Below are 14,756 nucleotides of genomic sequence, written 5' to 3' on the forward strand. Positions count from 1 at the left end.
CTGAACCTCGGGGTGTCCCGATCTCGCGGGCTTCGACCGCCATAGGAAAAGAATCGCGAACCCACCGATACCTTTCTTCGTTTCCTCGTGTTCCCGCGGAGAACAAGAGAGAAAAGGAAGACGGCTTCGACCGCGATCGGAAAAGTCGCGTCGACGCCGTCGTTTCCTCGTCTTCTCGCGGAGAAGAGAGAAAAGGAAGACCCTGGGTCGCGGATAACGTCGAGGATCGAGATATTCTGTTAAAAGCCGATTTCCGACGAGCAGAGTAAATCTCTAGACTGTTTACCGTCTCGGCACCCGTTCTAGTCGTCCGATTGCTAATTACCGGGAATAATCGGTCGATCTTCGCGTCCTCTTCCGTAAACACGAGGAGATGGAGAGGAGAGAAGAGAAGAGCGACGGCGCGGAGGGTAAAAATGAGAAAGTAGGAGGGCGTTGGTCCGAGTTGTCGCATTCCCGGTGGCTCGAGGCAATGAGCGGCGCGCAGCGCAGGTGCACGTGCGCATCGCGACGCAGCTACTCCTCAGCCGCCGCCATGACCGCGGTTACCGTGGCGCGTTGCTCTCCCGCAAAAACGTAATTTACGGTCGTAGCGCGTAGAACGGACGAGAGAGTAACGGAGAAAGGGAGAGAGAAAGAGAGAGACTGGACCGAAAAGACAGGACTGGCCGCGCGCGGGAGACTTTACATCCTTGCGTCCTGCTTCTCGAAATTCTACGCTCGATCGAGGACGCCGGGGTGGACGCCGGAGGACGCCGGGAGGACGCTGGGAGGACGTTGGGAGGACGCCGGGTGACGATGAAACGATACAGAAGAGAGGAGAAACGAGGGTTTCGTCGTTAGAGATACTTTTCGTGGAATCCACGGTGGTTTCTCGGGGAAGCAGAGGCAGAGAGAGAGGGAGAGAGGGAGAGGAGGAGGAGGAGGAGGAATAACGTCGTGGGCCACGAGAGGACTGTGGAAGCCAGGACTGGAAGAATCCCTCGGCTGACCGAGCGCAAATAACGGTACGTCCCTCCTTGTTCGCCGAGTCGTTCGGCGTTCTCTCCGAAGAGAGAAAAACAGAGGAAGGAGAGGGGGTGGGGAGAGAAGAGGAGGGAGGAGGGAGGGCGAGTCTCCCTCGCCTTCCAGGTGCGCGATTGCTTCTAATTGCCCGCGCTCTGGCCCCGAGGTGCTTCCAAAGTGAAATTGCTCCGTGCCAGTGGAGATCGCGCCAAGAACCGAGCCGCGACAACGGCTCGGAATAAAAAGGGCAGAGGGAAGAGAACACCGGCTCCCGGGTTCGTGCTCCGCTTCGGAAACTGCCTGCGATTCGAAGCGTTTTCGCTAATTAACCTTCGGTCCGCCGCGAGGTTTTGCGTCATCCGGACAATCTCGGATCGACCTCGACCACCTTCCTACCTACCTACGTCTATACCTACACCTATAGCTCTACGCGCACCTCGCAGAGTCCGCTTTTCCTTTCTCGCCGCGCGATGACGAAGAATCGAATTCCATCGATGGCTCCCCGGATCGATCCGTCCGTCTACCCAACGAAACCTGGTCGACGCAAAAGGAAAAGCCCGCGCGCGGCCGCGTTCCTCTCGGATATGAATTTCATATCGAACGAAAATGATGTGCGGCGAGAGGAAAGGCGAAAAAAGGATTGCCGCGAGCCGAAAGCAGATCGAGCGATATTCCATCGCCGAGGGCGTCCTCGAAAATATCTCCAGCACCTCGCGTGTGTGTACCGTAATTAATACGCGCGTCGATCGGAATAATCGGCAGAGGACGCGCGCGTCTCGGCGCGAGGGAGATTCATCGGGAACGGAGCGTAGCGGCTACATTTGCATGCTTTTTGCGCGGTCACTTCGTTATCGATGACCATCGGCGTCTCGGTGCGCGGAATAAAGAAGGTAGGCGTTTCCTGCCAGTCGGTTTCGCTCGAATCCCGCGCAACGATCTTTCGCTGGCCGAGCACAGGCTTTTTCGCTTTACGAGAGGCTGCGTTGCATCCTCCGCTCCGAGAGCCCCTTCCACGCTCCTTCCACGGCCTGCCGGTCTTGTAAAAGTCGATATTTACGAGGATGCTAACCACCGTCATCGCTCATCCCGACTCGTTAACCAGCTCCGCCGGCGTGGCTTTGTGTTTACATCCGAAGGACAGCCGTCCTCTTTATTGTCAGCCCTAAGAAAACACGTCCACCGTTGTTGCATCCGGAGTAGCCGGGGCGCGTCAGGCCCCGGGTACGATCGCCTTTGCCTTATCGGTATCCGCCCTGCTACCCGCCCGGCCCTATTTTCCACGCTGTTTTTAACCCAAACGCCATCGTCTCTTCGCGCTTTCTTACGCCTCGGCCCCGAGGATCGGGCCCTGCCGTGCGCCGGAATAAAAATATCGAGAGTTTACGATCTTCCGGTTACTCGCGGTTCCACGTTTACGCGCCTTGTCGCGAGTATCGAGCGATTTTTCTCCTTTTTTCTATCTCTCCTTTCTTCCCTATTTTTTCTCTTCTTTTTTTTATTCTTTCTTCGAGGGGAAGTGGATGGGAAGCGGATTTCAGCCGGACGAAGGATGGACGAACGGCGATCGGTCGGAATTCCCTGTGGCGAAAGGTTAGACGGGCCGAAGAGCGAAGCGGAATTGCGACACGATAGGAGAAAGGCAACGTGCTGGAAGCAGAAGTAACAGGTGCCGCGCGAACTTGAACGACGTGGCTCGATTCGAGTGCCGCCATCTCTCAACCGAGACTCTCAGTCAGCCTTGCGATAGGTCAGCGGACAAATCGGTCGATAAGAAGAGCTCTACCGTGGCGCGTAGAGAACGAGCGAGCGACGCGCGGCGCGTCGGGACGCCGGGATGTAACTCCAGACTCTACTCACCCTCTGGCAATGCTCCGAAGTGACCGCCGAGAGATCCGCCAGTGGCTGGAAGATGACATCGTGAAATTCGGGGGTAGTTTCGCGCCAACGGCCGCGCGTACAGCTCCTTCGCGCTGCACAGAGCCTCGTGGTACTCCTCCTCGGCCTGCAGCAGCTTCTCCGTCGCTCTGTATCTCCTGTCCGTATCTATACGAGAAGAAACGTCACACGCGCGCTCTTTCGTCGCGCGGAAAAACCAGATCGATCCGGACTTACCTCCTATCGGATCGTACTGCCTCGCGGAGTCCTCGATCAGGCAAGACTTCGCCGTGCAACAGTCCCACGTCGGCTGCTGGGTCGACCTCGGCCCTGGACCCGGCGAGCAGCAGCCTGGGCCTGCAGACCCGGTACTTCAACAGCACGGGAGCGACCACGGACGAGATGGCTCCGGGAGACGCACCGGGTAGCTGCAATCGGAAAGAAACATGAGGTTCTTCATGCAAAGACACGCGAAAAGGAAGGAAGCTTTCGGTAGTGCCGAGTCGGTGGCGGGCCGTTTGAAATTCCGCGGATTAGAAACTCGGAGATCTATGAGATTATCGGCTCGATTGGCGTATCCGATACGCGGCGAAGGATCGTCAACCACGCCTTCGACGAATTCCAACAAAGCCAACCGGGTTTAATCGAAGCTTAATCGAGCCCGATACCCGGACGCGGATAGTAACCCTCTGCGAGAGAGAGAGAGAGAATGGAATGGCGGAGTCCGGCAAACGAAAATTGTAACGTGTTGCACCGAGTTCGTGGTTGCCCACTGTGCTTAACCCGCGACCTCGCCGGTAACCTTACGCCGACGGTGGCAATTATCGCTGGCACAGTAACGGGCCGGACAATGCAATTTAATCTCGCTTTACAGCGATACGCCGGCCAGCTTACACCCGACATCGGACGCCGATCTTTCTAATCGCCGTTCTCGGAACGGCTTCCACCGTTGCTGCTGCTGCTGTTGCCGCTGGACGAGCCGGAGATTCTTTTCGACTAATCGACGGTTCTCAGGGGGGAGGAGGAGGGTCCGGAGGGGCCCGGTGATTCGGTACGATCGTACCATCAGCGAGGATGGTCGATACGATCGGTATGATTCGGAAGAATCCGGTAGTCGAACCGTACCTACCCGGCTGTACCGTTAATCATATCGAAAATTCTTTTTTCAGCTCGCGGTACTCGCGTACGCCTCGTTCAGGAATTCGGTGCATTTGTTCCGACCCGACCGCGCTCGTTGCCCGATCGTTGGCCGATCGTTCTCCGCGAGTTCGCCGCGAGTAAGAACCGCATTCTTGCCGATTATCCAACAGAACGGTCGTCGCGCGGCTCTCGTTGCGCGCAACCGTTTCGGGAAATTATGAAACGATTAAGCCGCGATACGCATCGGGATAACGTTCGCGATAAGATCCAGTTGCCTTAAAGAGGTGACAGAGCACGTCGGCCGTGTTTCCCTGTTAATCGACCGGCAGATGAAACCGCGATTAACGAACGAAACGGTTCGGGTACTGGCTGGCGTTACGGGTCGCGTTAATATCCAGCAGGATTCTCATCGCCTCGTCACGGGTGCAAGAGTAACGCCGGTACCAGACGTACCGACGTTTCGTTTAAACGAGAAACGCGTTATCCCTGTGGCCAAGTTTTTTCATCCTACCACGGATCGGAGGAGGCGAGCTCGCGCGTACGCCCACTCTCGCTTTTAATAAAGCCAAACCGGAATCGTAAAGCTGAATCTAAATTGCATAATTATACCGGTCCGTCTCTCTCTTTTTCTCGCCTTCCACCCCGCACGCCACCCCTTCCCCATCCGCCAGTCCTTCCTTCCTTCCTTCCTTCCTTCCTTCCTACCTTCTTTTTCCGCCATTTTCACCGCCTCTCTCGTAACCTTCGTGTTCCGCGGCCTTTCTCTCTTTTCGCGTCGGCCAACGAAACATCGGCGAGCGAGCAAGATTATAAATTGGCGCGAAATACGAGTACAGAGCGGCGCATCCTCCGTGGAACGGCTGTTAAACCGGCCTTATTCGGCCAAAAGTAAATGCTTTACAGCCAGCCGGCCAGCCGCTCGCTCGCCGCTTTATATTGTAATTAAACATTTGATACGAACCAGACGTACGAGGGCTCGCGTCTCGCGCTACACGCGATTGCACTTTATGGATGTTAATATTAGGCTAACGATCGAGCCTGCTGCTTTTTTTAACGTATCACTCGCCGGCCGGACAGCAACAAAATTACAAGTCGCTCGTGCAGAGGGTTCAAACGGAGAAGAGCCTCCTGTCCCTGTCGCTCCGCGTGTCCCTGTCGTGTGTCTCTCTCCGTGTCTCTCCCCGTGTCTCTCTCCGGCCCTTCTCGACCGGCCACCCCAGCAGAGAAAAACGACCGACGATCGCGAATCTTTCCACCGCGCGAATCACTCGGGCCCCTGCCGACCGGAAATTGCCTCTAATTGCCTCGCAAACTTTCATTCTTCGTGCTCAATATCCGCGAGCCTCCACCCCCTACTACCGCGCCTCCCTCTCCCTCTCCGTCTTCGCCCACCCCGTCCGACCACTCTCTGTCTTTCCATTAAATCCCTCTCCGTTAAGCTTAATCGGATTCCGCTTTATCATCCGTCCTTCCTTCCAACCGCGCACCACCACGTACAAAAGCAAACGATTCCTCTTTGTCGCGCTGCAACCTGTTAACGAACGCGTTAACGATACCGACCAACCATATTTCTCCGTCCCATTCGAAACTGGTCGACGAGAATCGCGACGCATCGCCGTCCTCGAGTTCGAAAACCACGGTCCCTTTATCTGGACACGTCGGTCGTTACGATTTCTCCAAATGCTCCGATTCAAGCGAGTCGCGGCGTCGCGACGCGCGATAAATGGACTCATAGCCGCCCTCGAGTTCGAAAACCACGGTACCCTTTACCTGGACACGTCGGTCGTGGCAATTTCTCCAAACACTGCTATTAAGCCGAGTCGCGGCGTCGCGACGCGCGATCAATCGACCTGCCGTGGTCTCAGCCGCGACCCCTCCCTATTGGCCGATCGACACACCAGGGCATCCTGTCCCTCCCAGCCTCGTTACGGGACAATGAGCGTCGTTACGTCGATCGCCAAGCCGAGCCATTCTGTCCAGGCGGAAGAGACCGGACTATTTCGAGTGGCCACACGACCGGGAGCAACCGATTAATTTCTCCCTCCCGCGATTGGCCGATCGGCTCTCCAGACTCCCAGCCTCGTACACAGAAACCATGAATCACGTCGAGATTACCAGTTTAAGCCCGATTAGAATTCCCGTGCTACGGTTTCTGCTCGCGACCTGGCGTAAGAACCCTAACAACGATCGGCGAAACGAGTCCCCGCGACGAGTCGTAGACGGTGGTCGAGGAGGGGAACAGTTTTTCGTACGTGACACGAGATAACGAGCCTAATTTTTTCCATTCGGAGAATTACGTCATTGCTCAATTACCGGTCACCACGAGCCCCGGTTAGAAGAAAGAGACGGCGTCGGATGATCGAGGATGACACGCGTGGCGAGAATACTGGGTTAGAATTGGCCAATGAATCGAGGAGGAGTGCTCCTCGACGACAAGTAGAATATTCTTATAGTTTCGGGGGCAAAAATCGTCGAGATTTCGAAGAAAACGAAAACTCAAGTTGCTCGGAGTTTCAGAGAGGGTCATACGTAATTCCACCGTGCAAGTAACGTCTTGAACGAGTCATTAACCCCTTGGCTTACCGCTTAAGCTCGGACGGTGCGTGGTAAAGCGAAGAGCAAGGTCGGTCACACGTGGAGCCACGGCGTCCGAATTCGTCGAAGAATAACACGTAACTGAGACAAAGGGACATCGATGAAATCGAGCCACGAGCCTAATGTTTACGTTCGGACCCGGCTACGAGCCACGCCTCTCGAGAGCCTTGTGTTTCCACGATTTCCTTTCCACGAGTCTCCTAGACAAAGGGGTCGAAACAAAGGGACATTGGGGTTTCTGCCAAAACGAAATAACGCTTGACCTAATTGTATTTTTTCACTGTCAACTTCATACTTCACCACGATGCGAAAGATAAGACAGTTTTTGACCCACCTAATTTCTAAAGCGTTAAGATGAACGATTTAGAATCGATAGAGATGTCGAGTGATTGTTTACGAATAGACGATTAACGGTGTCTGTCTGGTTGCGATTTGTTTCGACAAGTGTATCGAGCACATGCGCTTGCCGAAACATCGTTACCCAATAACGGCTGCCAATAATGGATCGAGAGGTATGATTGTCATGCAAGCGAGAGAACGAAGGCCATACCAAGTAAGTATATATAGCTCGACACAGCGGTGGCACGGACAAGAATGCTCGCGGAGACTTACTTCGGTGGAATCGCCTAATCCCGGCCAGTTTAAGCCTAGATCGATATTTAATCGTATCGCGCGAGAGAGCGGACGTTCTAAAAGGGAGATCGATCAAAGGTCGGGCAGATATGGAAATAACGTACCCGCGGTTCGTAAACGACGCTACGTTGCAGCGATAAACATCTAATAGCCCCGAGTAAAGTATGCGCGGGCAACTGCGTAATAAAGACACCGAGAAATCCTCGGATGTTTGCACAAGTTTCGAGGAGAATATTCGCTACAGACAGCGAGAATCGGTCGCGCAAACACGCGCGATTTTCGAGGTCTCGAGCCATTTCAACGTAGTTTCCAAACGTCTCGCTTTTCCCTAAATTTTTCCTCGAAATCGAGCCGGACGCGAATGTTTTTCACGCGAATAGCGAAGGATTAAAAAAAGAAACGATTGTTGTAGAAAAAAGCGGAAAATCCACGGTACGGTAAGAGTAGCCGTTTCCTGTTGCAACGAATCTAGTTCAAGAACAGGCGGATATTTTCTCGGCAAACACCCGGTACACGTACCGTACCGCGCAGCAGACACATGCGACCGGTATGGGCTTTAAGCCGCGAGCGGTCGGTGTGCGGTGAAAAAAGCGCGTGAATGTGGACGCAGTCGTCAGAGGCTGAAAGCGATAGAGAGCTGTGTTGGTGCACGCGCGTTCTAGGCCTCGCCCATGCTAGAAACGGCCGAACCAATTCGTCGAACCGCAGCAGCAGCAGCAGCAGCACCAGCACCAGCACCGACAGCCTCGCTGCTCGTTCCTTTCGCCAGGAGAATCGAATCGGTCTGCCACGACGACAAATGAACGCCTGGCGAACGCGAAGAGGCTGTTTGGCGCGTCGTCGATTCGTGAGAACACGGGCGTTAAATGAAAAATCGCGATTCAGCGCGCGGATCGGCCGGGATGCGCGCGATGCATTATACATCGCGGCTCGAAAACTATCGTTCCAGCTGAAATCGTTCCGCGAGGGAATTCCGATGAACCCGCGCTTCTATGCGCCCGACCATCGACGCCTAGGCTGGCTAGAGCTCCTCTCCGCGGTATTCCTGTTTCCATACAGTCCGCTCCGAAAAGTCCTCGCGGATATGAATCATCCGGAGCGGGTAATAAAGCGGTGACGCAAGAGACCGCGGTTCGAGGAGAGGGCAGAGATCGGTAGAGAAGATTGCAAAGGTTGAACGGTCGTCCGAAATTCGCTGCAACCGAGAGCGTCTTCCCGCTCGCGTAGAAAGCAGCGACAGGAAACGCGGATTCCACCGGTATTTCCGCTAGTTGACTCTCGAGGTTAAGCCTCTAACCACTGTTTACGCTTTATGCGGTTCACAATGGAGTCGTTAAGAGTCGTTGGTATATCTAGACGCGGGGTGACGGGGAGAGAGAGAGCGGGATGGCGAAATCGCTTGGGCGGAAGACGCGCGACGCGTTTTCCCCGCGTAAATAATCGGCCGGTCTCGGCGGTGGTCGAATGCAGCGGTCGAAAATAGTCAAAAACAGCCGGAGGCGGGTGACCCGCTTTCGGAACATGTGCGTTCGGAAAGCGGGAACGAGCCTCGTTTATCTCCGCGTTAATATCGCGTTCGTACGCTTGTTCCCGGCGTTAACGACACTCGCGAGATTAACGGCGCGAGGAACGACGACGCGGAGGTGGCGATTATCTTTACGAGGAGGATTTCGACGCGGTCCCGGCTCGTGACCGGCTTCTTCCTCGTCGCCGCGCGAAACCGTGCCACGGATGATTCATTGCCGGTTCCCGGACAGCCTTTCCCGATAATTCGCCACCTCGGCATTGTCTCCGAGGCCCGAATCGCGACGGTTCGACGGAGCCGGCGCCGAGACGAGAGAGGAACGGACGCGACGCGTTCTCCAGGATCCGGCGCTGTCGCAACGACCACTTGTGTCGCCGGTTGGAACCCGCGCCGATCGAAAACGAAGCTTCGACCAAAGCCGCGCGCGGTTTCGCCGATCGCGTAGATCCTCTTTCTTCGCGAGCGGAGCTACGCATTCGAGAATAGACGTTCACTCGGTCTAAATTTGCATGACCCAATGAGGGGCCACTGATCTCCCATCGTCGAAAGTAAATTTCCTGGAACCGTCACTTCGGAACCCGTTACGTATTGCGCTGCATTACCCAATATATACACTCGGAAATAGATTTTTCGCGGTACAAGTACCACGGGGTACTTTCTAATTTTAGGCAACGCCGAAGGACCGCCGCGTGGAATTCCGCGCGTGGAAACGCGCCATCGGGACCTTGCTAATCGTCACCGGTAGCCGTCGAACCTATCGAAATTCGTCGATTTCGATTCGGGACGCGTCCGCCAGAGCAGAAGAGACGAGAGGAAAAGAATAAAGAAAAAGTGGAAGAAGAAAAGAAAAGAAAATAACCGCGGAGCGCAGCGAAGGTGATAGCGTGCGGCAGCGGGCTGCATTAATTGTCGCCGGTGTAACGACGGAGAGGGAAAAAACGGCGACACCCACTCGGTTCTCTAGGTCAGCAGGGTGATCTTCCGAGCGAAAAAGGCGAGATAAACGAGCTGTCGGGAAGGACGACTCGCGTGGGTGGTTGCGCGCGTGTCAGACGACTTAACGGTCAGGTTCTGCGCGAGCGAGCAACATTCGGCTCGCGATAATGGATTAGATTCCTCTCGCTTTTTCCTCCCGCTCCCGTTCTTTTCCCTCGCTATTTATTTAACGACCGCTCCGCGATCGAGCGAAACCCGCGAGCACGGACAGGCCTCGCGTAAATATCGCGGCTAGGTCTCCGAGTTTGTTTCAAACGCGAGAACCTTGACGTTAATCTACCGGATAATCGATTCTCCGCAACGCGTTACGATCGTTCGTTTACCAAAGCACACGCCTATTTGCGGACATTATCGAGCGCGATCGAGCGAGCTCGAGGACGACGCGCGAGTCTCGGGATTAGCAACGACGACGACGACGACGCTCCTCGAGTTTTAGGAAAACGTTTGATCAGACGCGGCGGCTTGCCGAAGCGAGAGCGAGCATCGAGGAAGCCACGAGAAAGTTTTAACACCTCGGTGTCACTCGTCGAGTTTACACGGCAAACAGATGCTCGAGCCGGCGATAAATTTCGCGCGTTTACGGTCCCAGCCGTGACATTTACCACGGCGCTCCGCGACCTTGCCGACGCGACGCGAAAACCGCGCGAAAACCGCGCGAAAATCACGCGAAAACCACGCGCTGGCAAATAGTCACGGGCGATAATTAACTCGTGGCGATGGTTAATCCGTGGTGGATAAACGAACGTGTAAACCACGCGGAGACCACGCACCGAGGCGTCGAAGCGGTTGCTCGCACCGGTTAACCCACTGACACGGAATCCGCGCGGTTTTTTCAGATCGCCGCGGAAGGTCAGTTCCTGGATCTTCTGGAAATCGGGAAATCACGCGTCCGAGCGGCGCGCGCTGGTCGAAACTCGATCGCCGGTTCCGCGCGAGCGAGCGAGCGGCGATTTCGCGGACTCGCGAAGCGACACGGCCGGGAAATAACAGTAAGAACGCGTTCCCCGGATGGTTACGATTCCTGTTGTCGCGGGTTCGCGAGGTTCCACCGACGACGGCGACATTCCCGCCGAAGGCAAGCAACGCACGTCCGCGGTTGGTACACGCATCTTTAATCGTGCCCCGGTGCACCACGGTTAATTGTCCCAGCGGTCACATCAACGGTCTGCATCTCGTTTCGTGACAGTGACTTAATTGCTCCGGCTCGATTAAAATTCTCCCGATGACTAATCTGTCCAGCCGCGCTATTCTCTTTCACGATACGTACAAAGAGACGCGTTCCGAAAACGGCATTGGAATCCTCGCTCGCGATTCGCGCGCTGCCGATCGCGCTCCGTTCCATGGAATCTCAGGCCTCGATCTCGTCCAAACCTCCGTCGTTCGTTGGTCTTTAGATCCACGTCTATCTTTGTCCGAGTAATTAGCCGAAAATCGGCGCGCTTCGTTTCTCTCTGTTAGACCGTTGGAGGTATGCAAATATCGCGACACGGTAGATCAGCCGCTAGAAATACCCGATCTCGGTCGTTGCAGAAATAGTCGCGCTCGGTAACTTGCGTTTTTATTAACCCGTTAACCGTGGGTGACGAGTTAACTCGTCGTTGAAAGACACCCGCGAAACGCAACGCGAGTTACCCCGTCACGGTTATTTAAAAACCGTGGAATCGAACCGGATGATTCACTCGTTATATTCACCGTTGCGGTCATTTTCGATATCTTTAGATATTCTTTGGCCGGAATTTATTCGCATGGAAGAAGAGAAGCAAACGCTGCTCTAGCCTCGGCGAGGAATCGCGAGGAATTTCACCTAGCACGCGCGGCGAGTGCATTTCCGCCGAACGAACCGCGTCGGATTAGTGGGTTAAGCGATGCGATATTCCGGAACGATCGAAACGGTGTCGCGATCGATCGCCGAGAAATCGGTGGAACGGCAGTTCGCAGGCGTGCGCGATCGGTACGATCCGGGAATGAATTCGAGCGCGGTCAAGCGGAGTCAAGCGGAGGATCGCATCGGGAAAGCCTGTCAGGCCCCGGGGACATCGGTTGACGAGCGAGTAATGATAATTAATCGTTTCTCCGGCGACATGCGTGCGCTAGATCGGATCGTCGCTCGAATGCTCGAGCACGCGAGGCGAGTGCACGCGCGATCGACTTCTTCCTCCTCCTCCTCCGCCTGCTCCCTCCTTCGACCGAAACAAACGGAGCACGACCGGGCGATTTCGCAAACGCACGACCGTCCCGGGAGTCGTAAAACCGTCGGATCTAGGGGAACGCTCGACCGGATGGAAATTTCGGAATAACCGCGCGGCGTTTGCGCCATAACCGGCAGCGCGAAAATGCTAAACGTTTCCACGAAAATTCGATCGCGTCGCTCGGTATTCCGTGACCGCGAGGCTCGTTGCTGCCTCTTGCCAAATCGCCGGATCCGAGGGGAGGGAGATTCGCTGGAAAGCCGAGGCGAAACGATCGACCGTTGCAGGTCGTCTCGCCGCGGCGATTTTCAATTTTTCACTCCATAAACACCGTTCGAATCGCCAGGAGGCGCGTTCTTGGAAATAAACACGTCGGGCTATTAATCGCGGGGTTGACGTTCTTATCGAGGAATGTAAGATCGCGGTCGAAGAGTGTCCGACGCGTAGTATTTAACCAGCGGGGAAAAATCAGCCGGTATTTAGGCGATAAACTCGGATGGCCTAACGACGTTTCGCAAGAGAGAAACTATTCATGCTCGATACAGCGCCGCGCCGCGATTCGGGATTGTTTCATAATTAACGATAACCGCGCGTGTACACTTTCGATTCAGACCCGTTAGCCGGTGATCTCGAGTAGTCGGTTGCCCGTTCCTGGAAATCCTACGGTTTATGGGGAACCTCGGGAACGACGTGGTTCGATCGGCTCGTTTCCGCGCGGTTTCCTATCTAAAGTCGGCCGACGCGTGCGACCAGACGCACACCGGGTGGCGACGGGTATTGCGGGCATTCCGCGCGTAGAAAACGAACGCGCGCGAGAGCACATCGTAAGGAAAATATAATATTATACGCGGGAGAACCCGACACCACCGACAGACCGGTGACACGCAAAGGAATTAGAATACAGAAGTATACCGTTACGATAATGGTGAAAGTAGAGACACCCACTTGTCGAGCCTTTACTGTTCTCCATGCGTCACCGCGTTAACCACGAATTAGCATAGTTATCGTAATTTCGCGCCGCTGGCGGCCATGCTCTGACCTCGCCGCTTTTTAAAGCACACCTCCTTCTGCAAATTCGGATTTCGACGCGAGCGTGACATCGTTTCGCCAACGATTATCCGCCCGCGTTTTCGCCATTCGAGGTAAAACGGTTCGAGTAATATTCGATTCGATTCGTATTGGTCGTGTCGTGGCTGCACTTGCATTCGCGAGAAAGTAATTTTTTTATTCCTAACTTTTCGCGTTTAGGATTTACTCCCGTCCAACTGAGGAAATCGTTTCGGGGATGGATAGAAAACAAGGGTTGAAAGAGGTTTCTATGTAGCGACAGCCGGTATTCGACATCGTTTTCCAAAGGTTTCTCTTTGGAAAGCGATGCCAAGCTAACAGCCAGGCGGTACTCGAAGCTCGGTGTAAACTTGGCGAAATTTTTCCTCGGGTGCCTCGTTCGTTTGCGATTTATAATTTCGCTGGGTCGCAAAGGTTGCCATACTCGCCTTGAGTTTTATGGAACGGAGAGGTTTTACGTCACGAACAATTCGAGTTAATCGAATATGTAATTCTCGGACGCAATGGCCGATACGTAAATCGGCATTGTATTACAATTTAACGAATGCCATTGCGGCGCAGCGGCATGACGAGCCAACGATGGCGAACCGAAACGAAGGAAACTGCGATTAGCATGAGCGTTTGGCTCGGCTCGCCTTCCTCGATGGCTCGTCCGCCTACTTTTTCCAACATCGATCGAATCCAAAAACGTGCTCGCGATCTACGAGGATATCGAAAGGATGTCAACACCTCCGAGCGGTCGGAACCGCGGCGATTGGCTGGCCGCAACATCCTCGAGCTTTCGAGTGATCTCATCGGCGTTAAAAATCGAAAACGCGTGGGTCCGCCTGTGCCATATCCCGCGAAACCGAAAAGAGAAATTTCGTTCGAGATTTCGGTGACGCGGACACGCTTTTAACGGAAAGAACTATAACAGGTAAGAAAGATCCGATGATTCGGTTAAAAAGGCTTAAGCCGTTCGGAATAGGCGCGAATCGAGCAGCGTATCGGATTTTTTCGCGCGAAAGGCAACGTCGAACGAGAAATATCTTCTAAAAGAAAGGAGAAAAATGAGTTCACCGGCAAACGCGCGTTGGTCCATTTCGCTAACGGGTCTTCCGCCTATAAGACATCGATCTTTTAACGATACTCGCGTCTTCGCGTTGACCTAGACTCCGCCATTATCGCTGCGTTTTCCGTCGGCCAGCACAGCGTCTTATCACCGTATCATTTCCATAGAAGATAGCAGGTTACGAGGGATTACCGTTCGGTTTCGATAACGGTACGGCTGAAAGGCGATCGCGAAGGAAAGTCGCGCGTGCCACGTGAGAAATTCCACGAGCTGTTATAATTCTTTCCGGGCGAAGCGGAGCCGAGCCGCGGAGATGACAGGAGAGTTTCTGTCGGTTAGCAACAGAGTGGCGGCAACAACTCGCGGAGTTCGGGTAAACGAGGCGTGATGGAGGTTGTATTTTCCAGAGGAACGGATTCGGCCGAGTGACGCGGAAGGAAAAGGGATTTCCAGGTGGACACGGAGCGGCACGCGCGTACCGTATCGACGTACACCCGATAAATCTATGGTTGACACGCGGAACCGAGAAGTTTTCGCAACGATCACGACCGGCTGGTCTGCTGTCGTTGCCCGTCCTATTATGCGCTTCTTTTCGCCGCGGTGAAAGGAGATCCTCGGAGATGGATCTAACGCGATATTGTCCCAGAAGACGAATGCGCTTATGGGAGAATAGACGATG

The 14,756-nt window shown here is 54.6% G+C and overlaps 1 pseudogene; it reads right to left on the reverse strand.

Annotated features, from left to right (window-relative positions):
- Positions 1-2,733: 2,733 nt before the first annotated feature.
- LOC143221585 (uncharacterized) lies at positions 2,734-3,783 on the reverse strand (annotated as a pseudogene).
- Between the last annotated feature and the right edge of the window lie 10,973 nt (positions 3,784-14,756).

This window comes from Lasioglossum baleicum, unplaced genomic scaffold, assembly GCF_051020765.1.
Source record: "Lasioglossum baleicum unplaced genomic scaffold, iyLasBale1 scaffold2758, whole genome shotgun sequence".
In the NCBI taxonomy this organism is placed as follows: Eukaryota; Metazoa; Arthropoda; class Insecta; order Hymenoptera; family Halictidae; genus Lasioglossum; species Lasioglossum baleicum.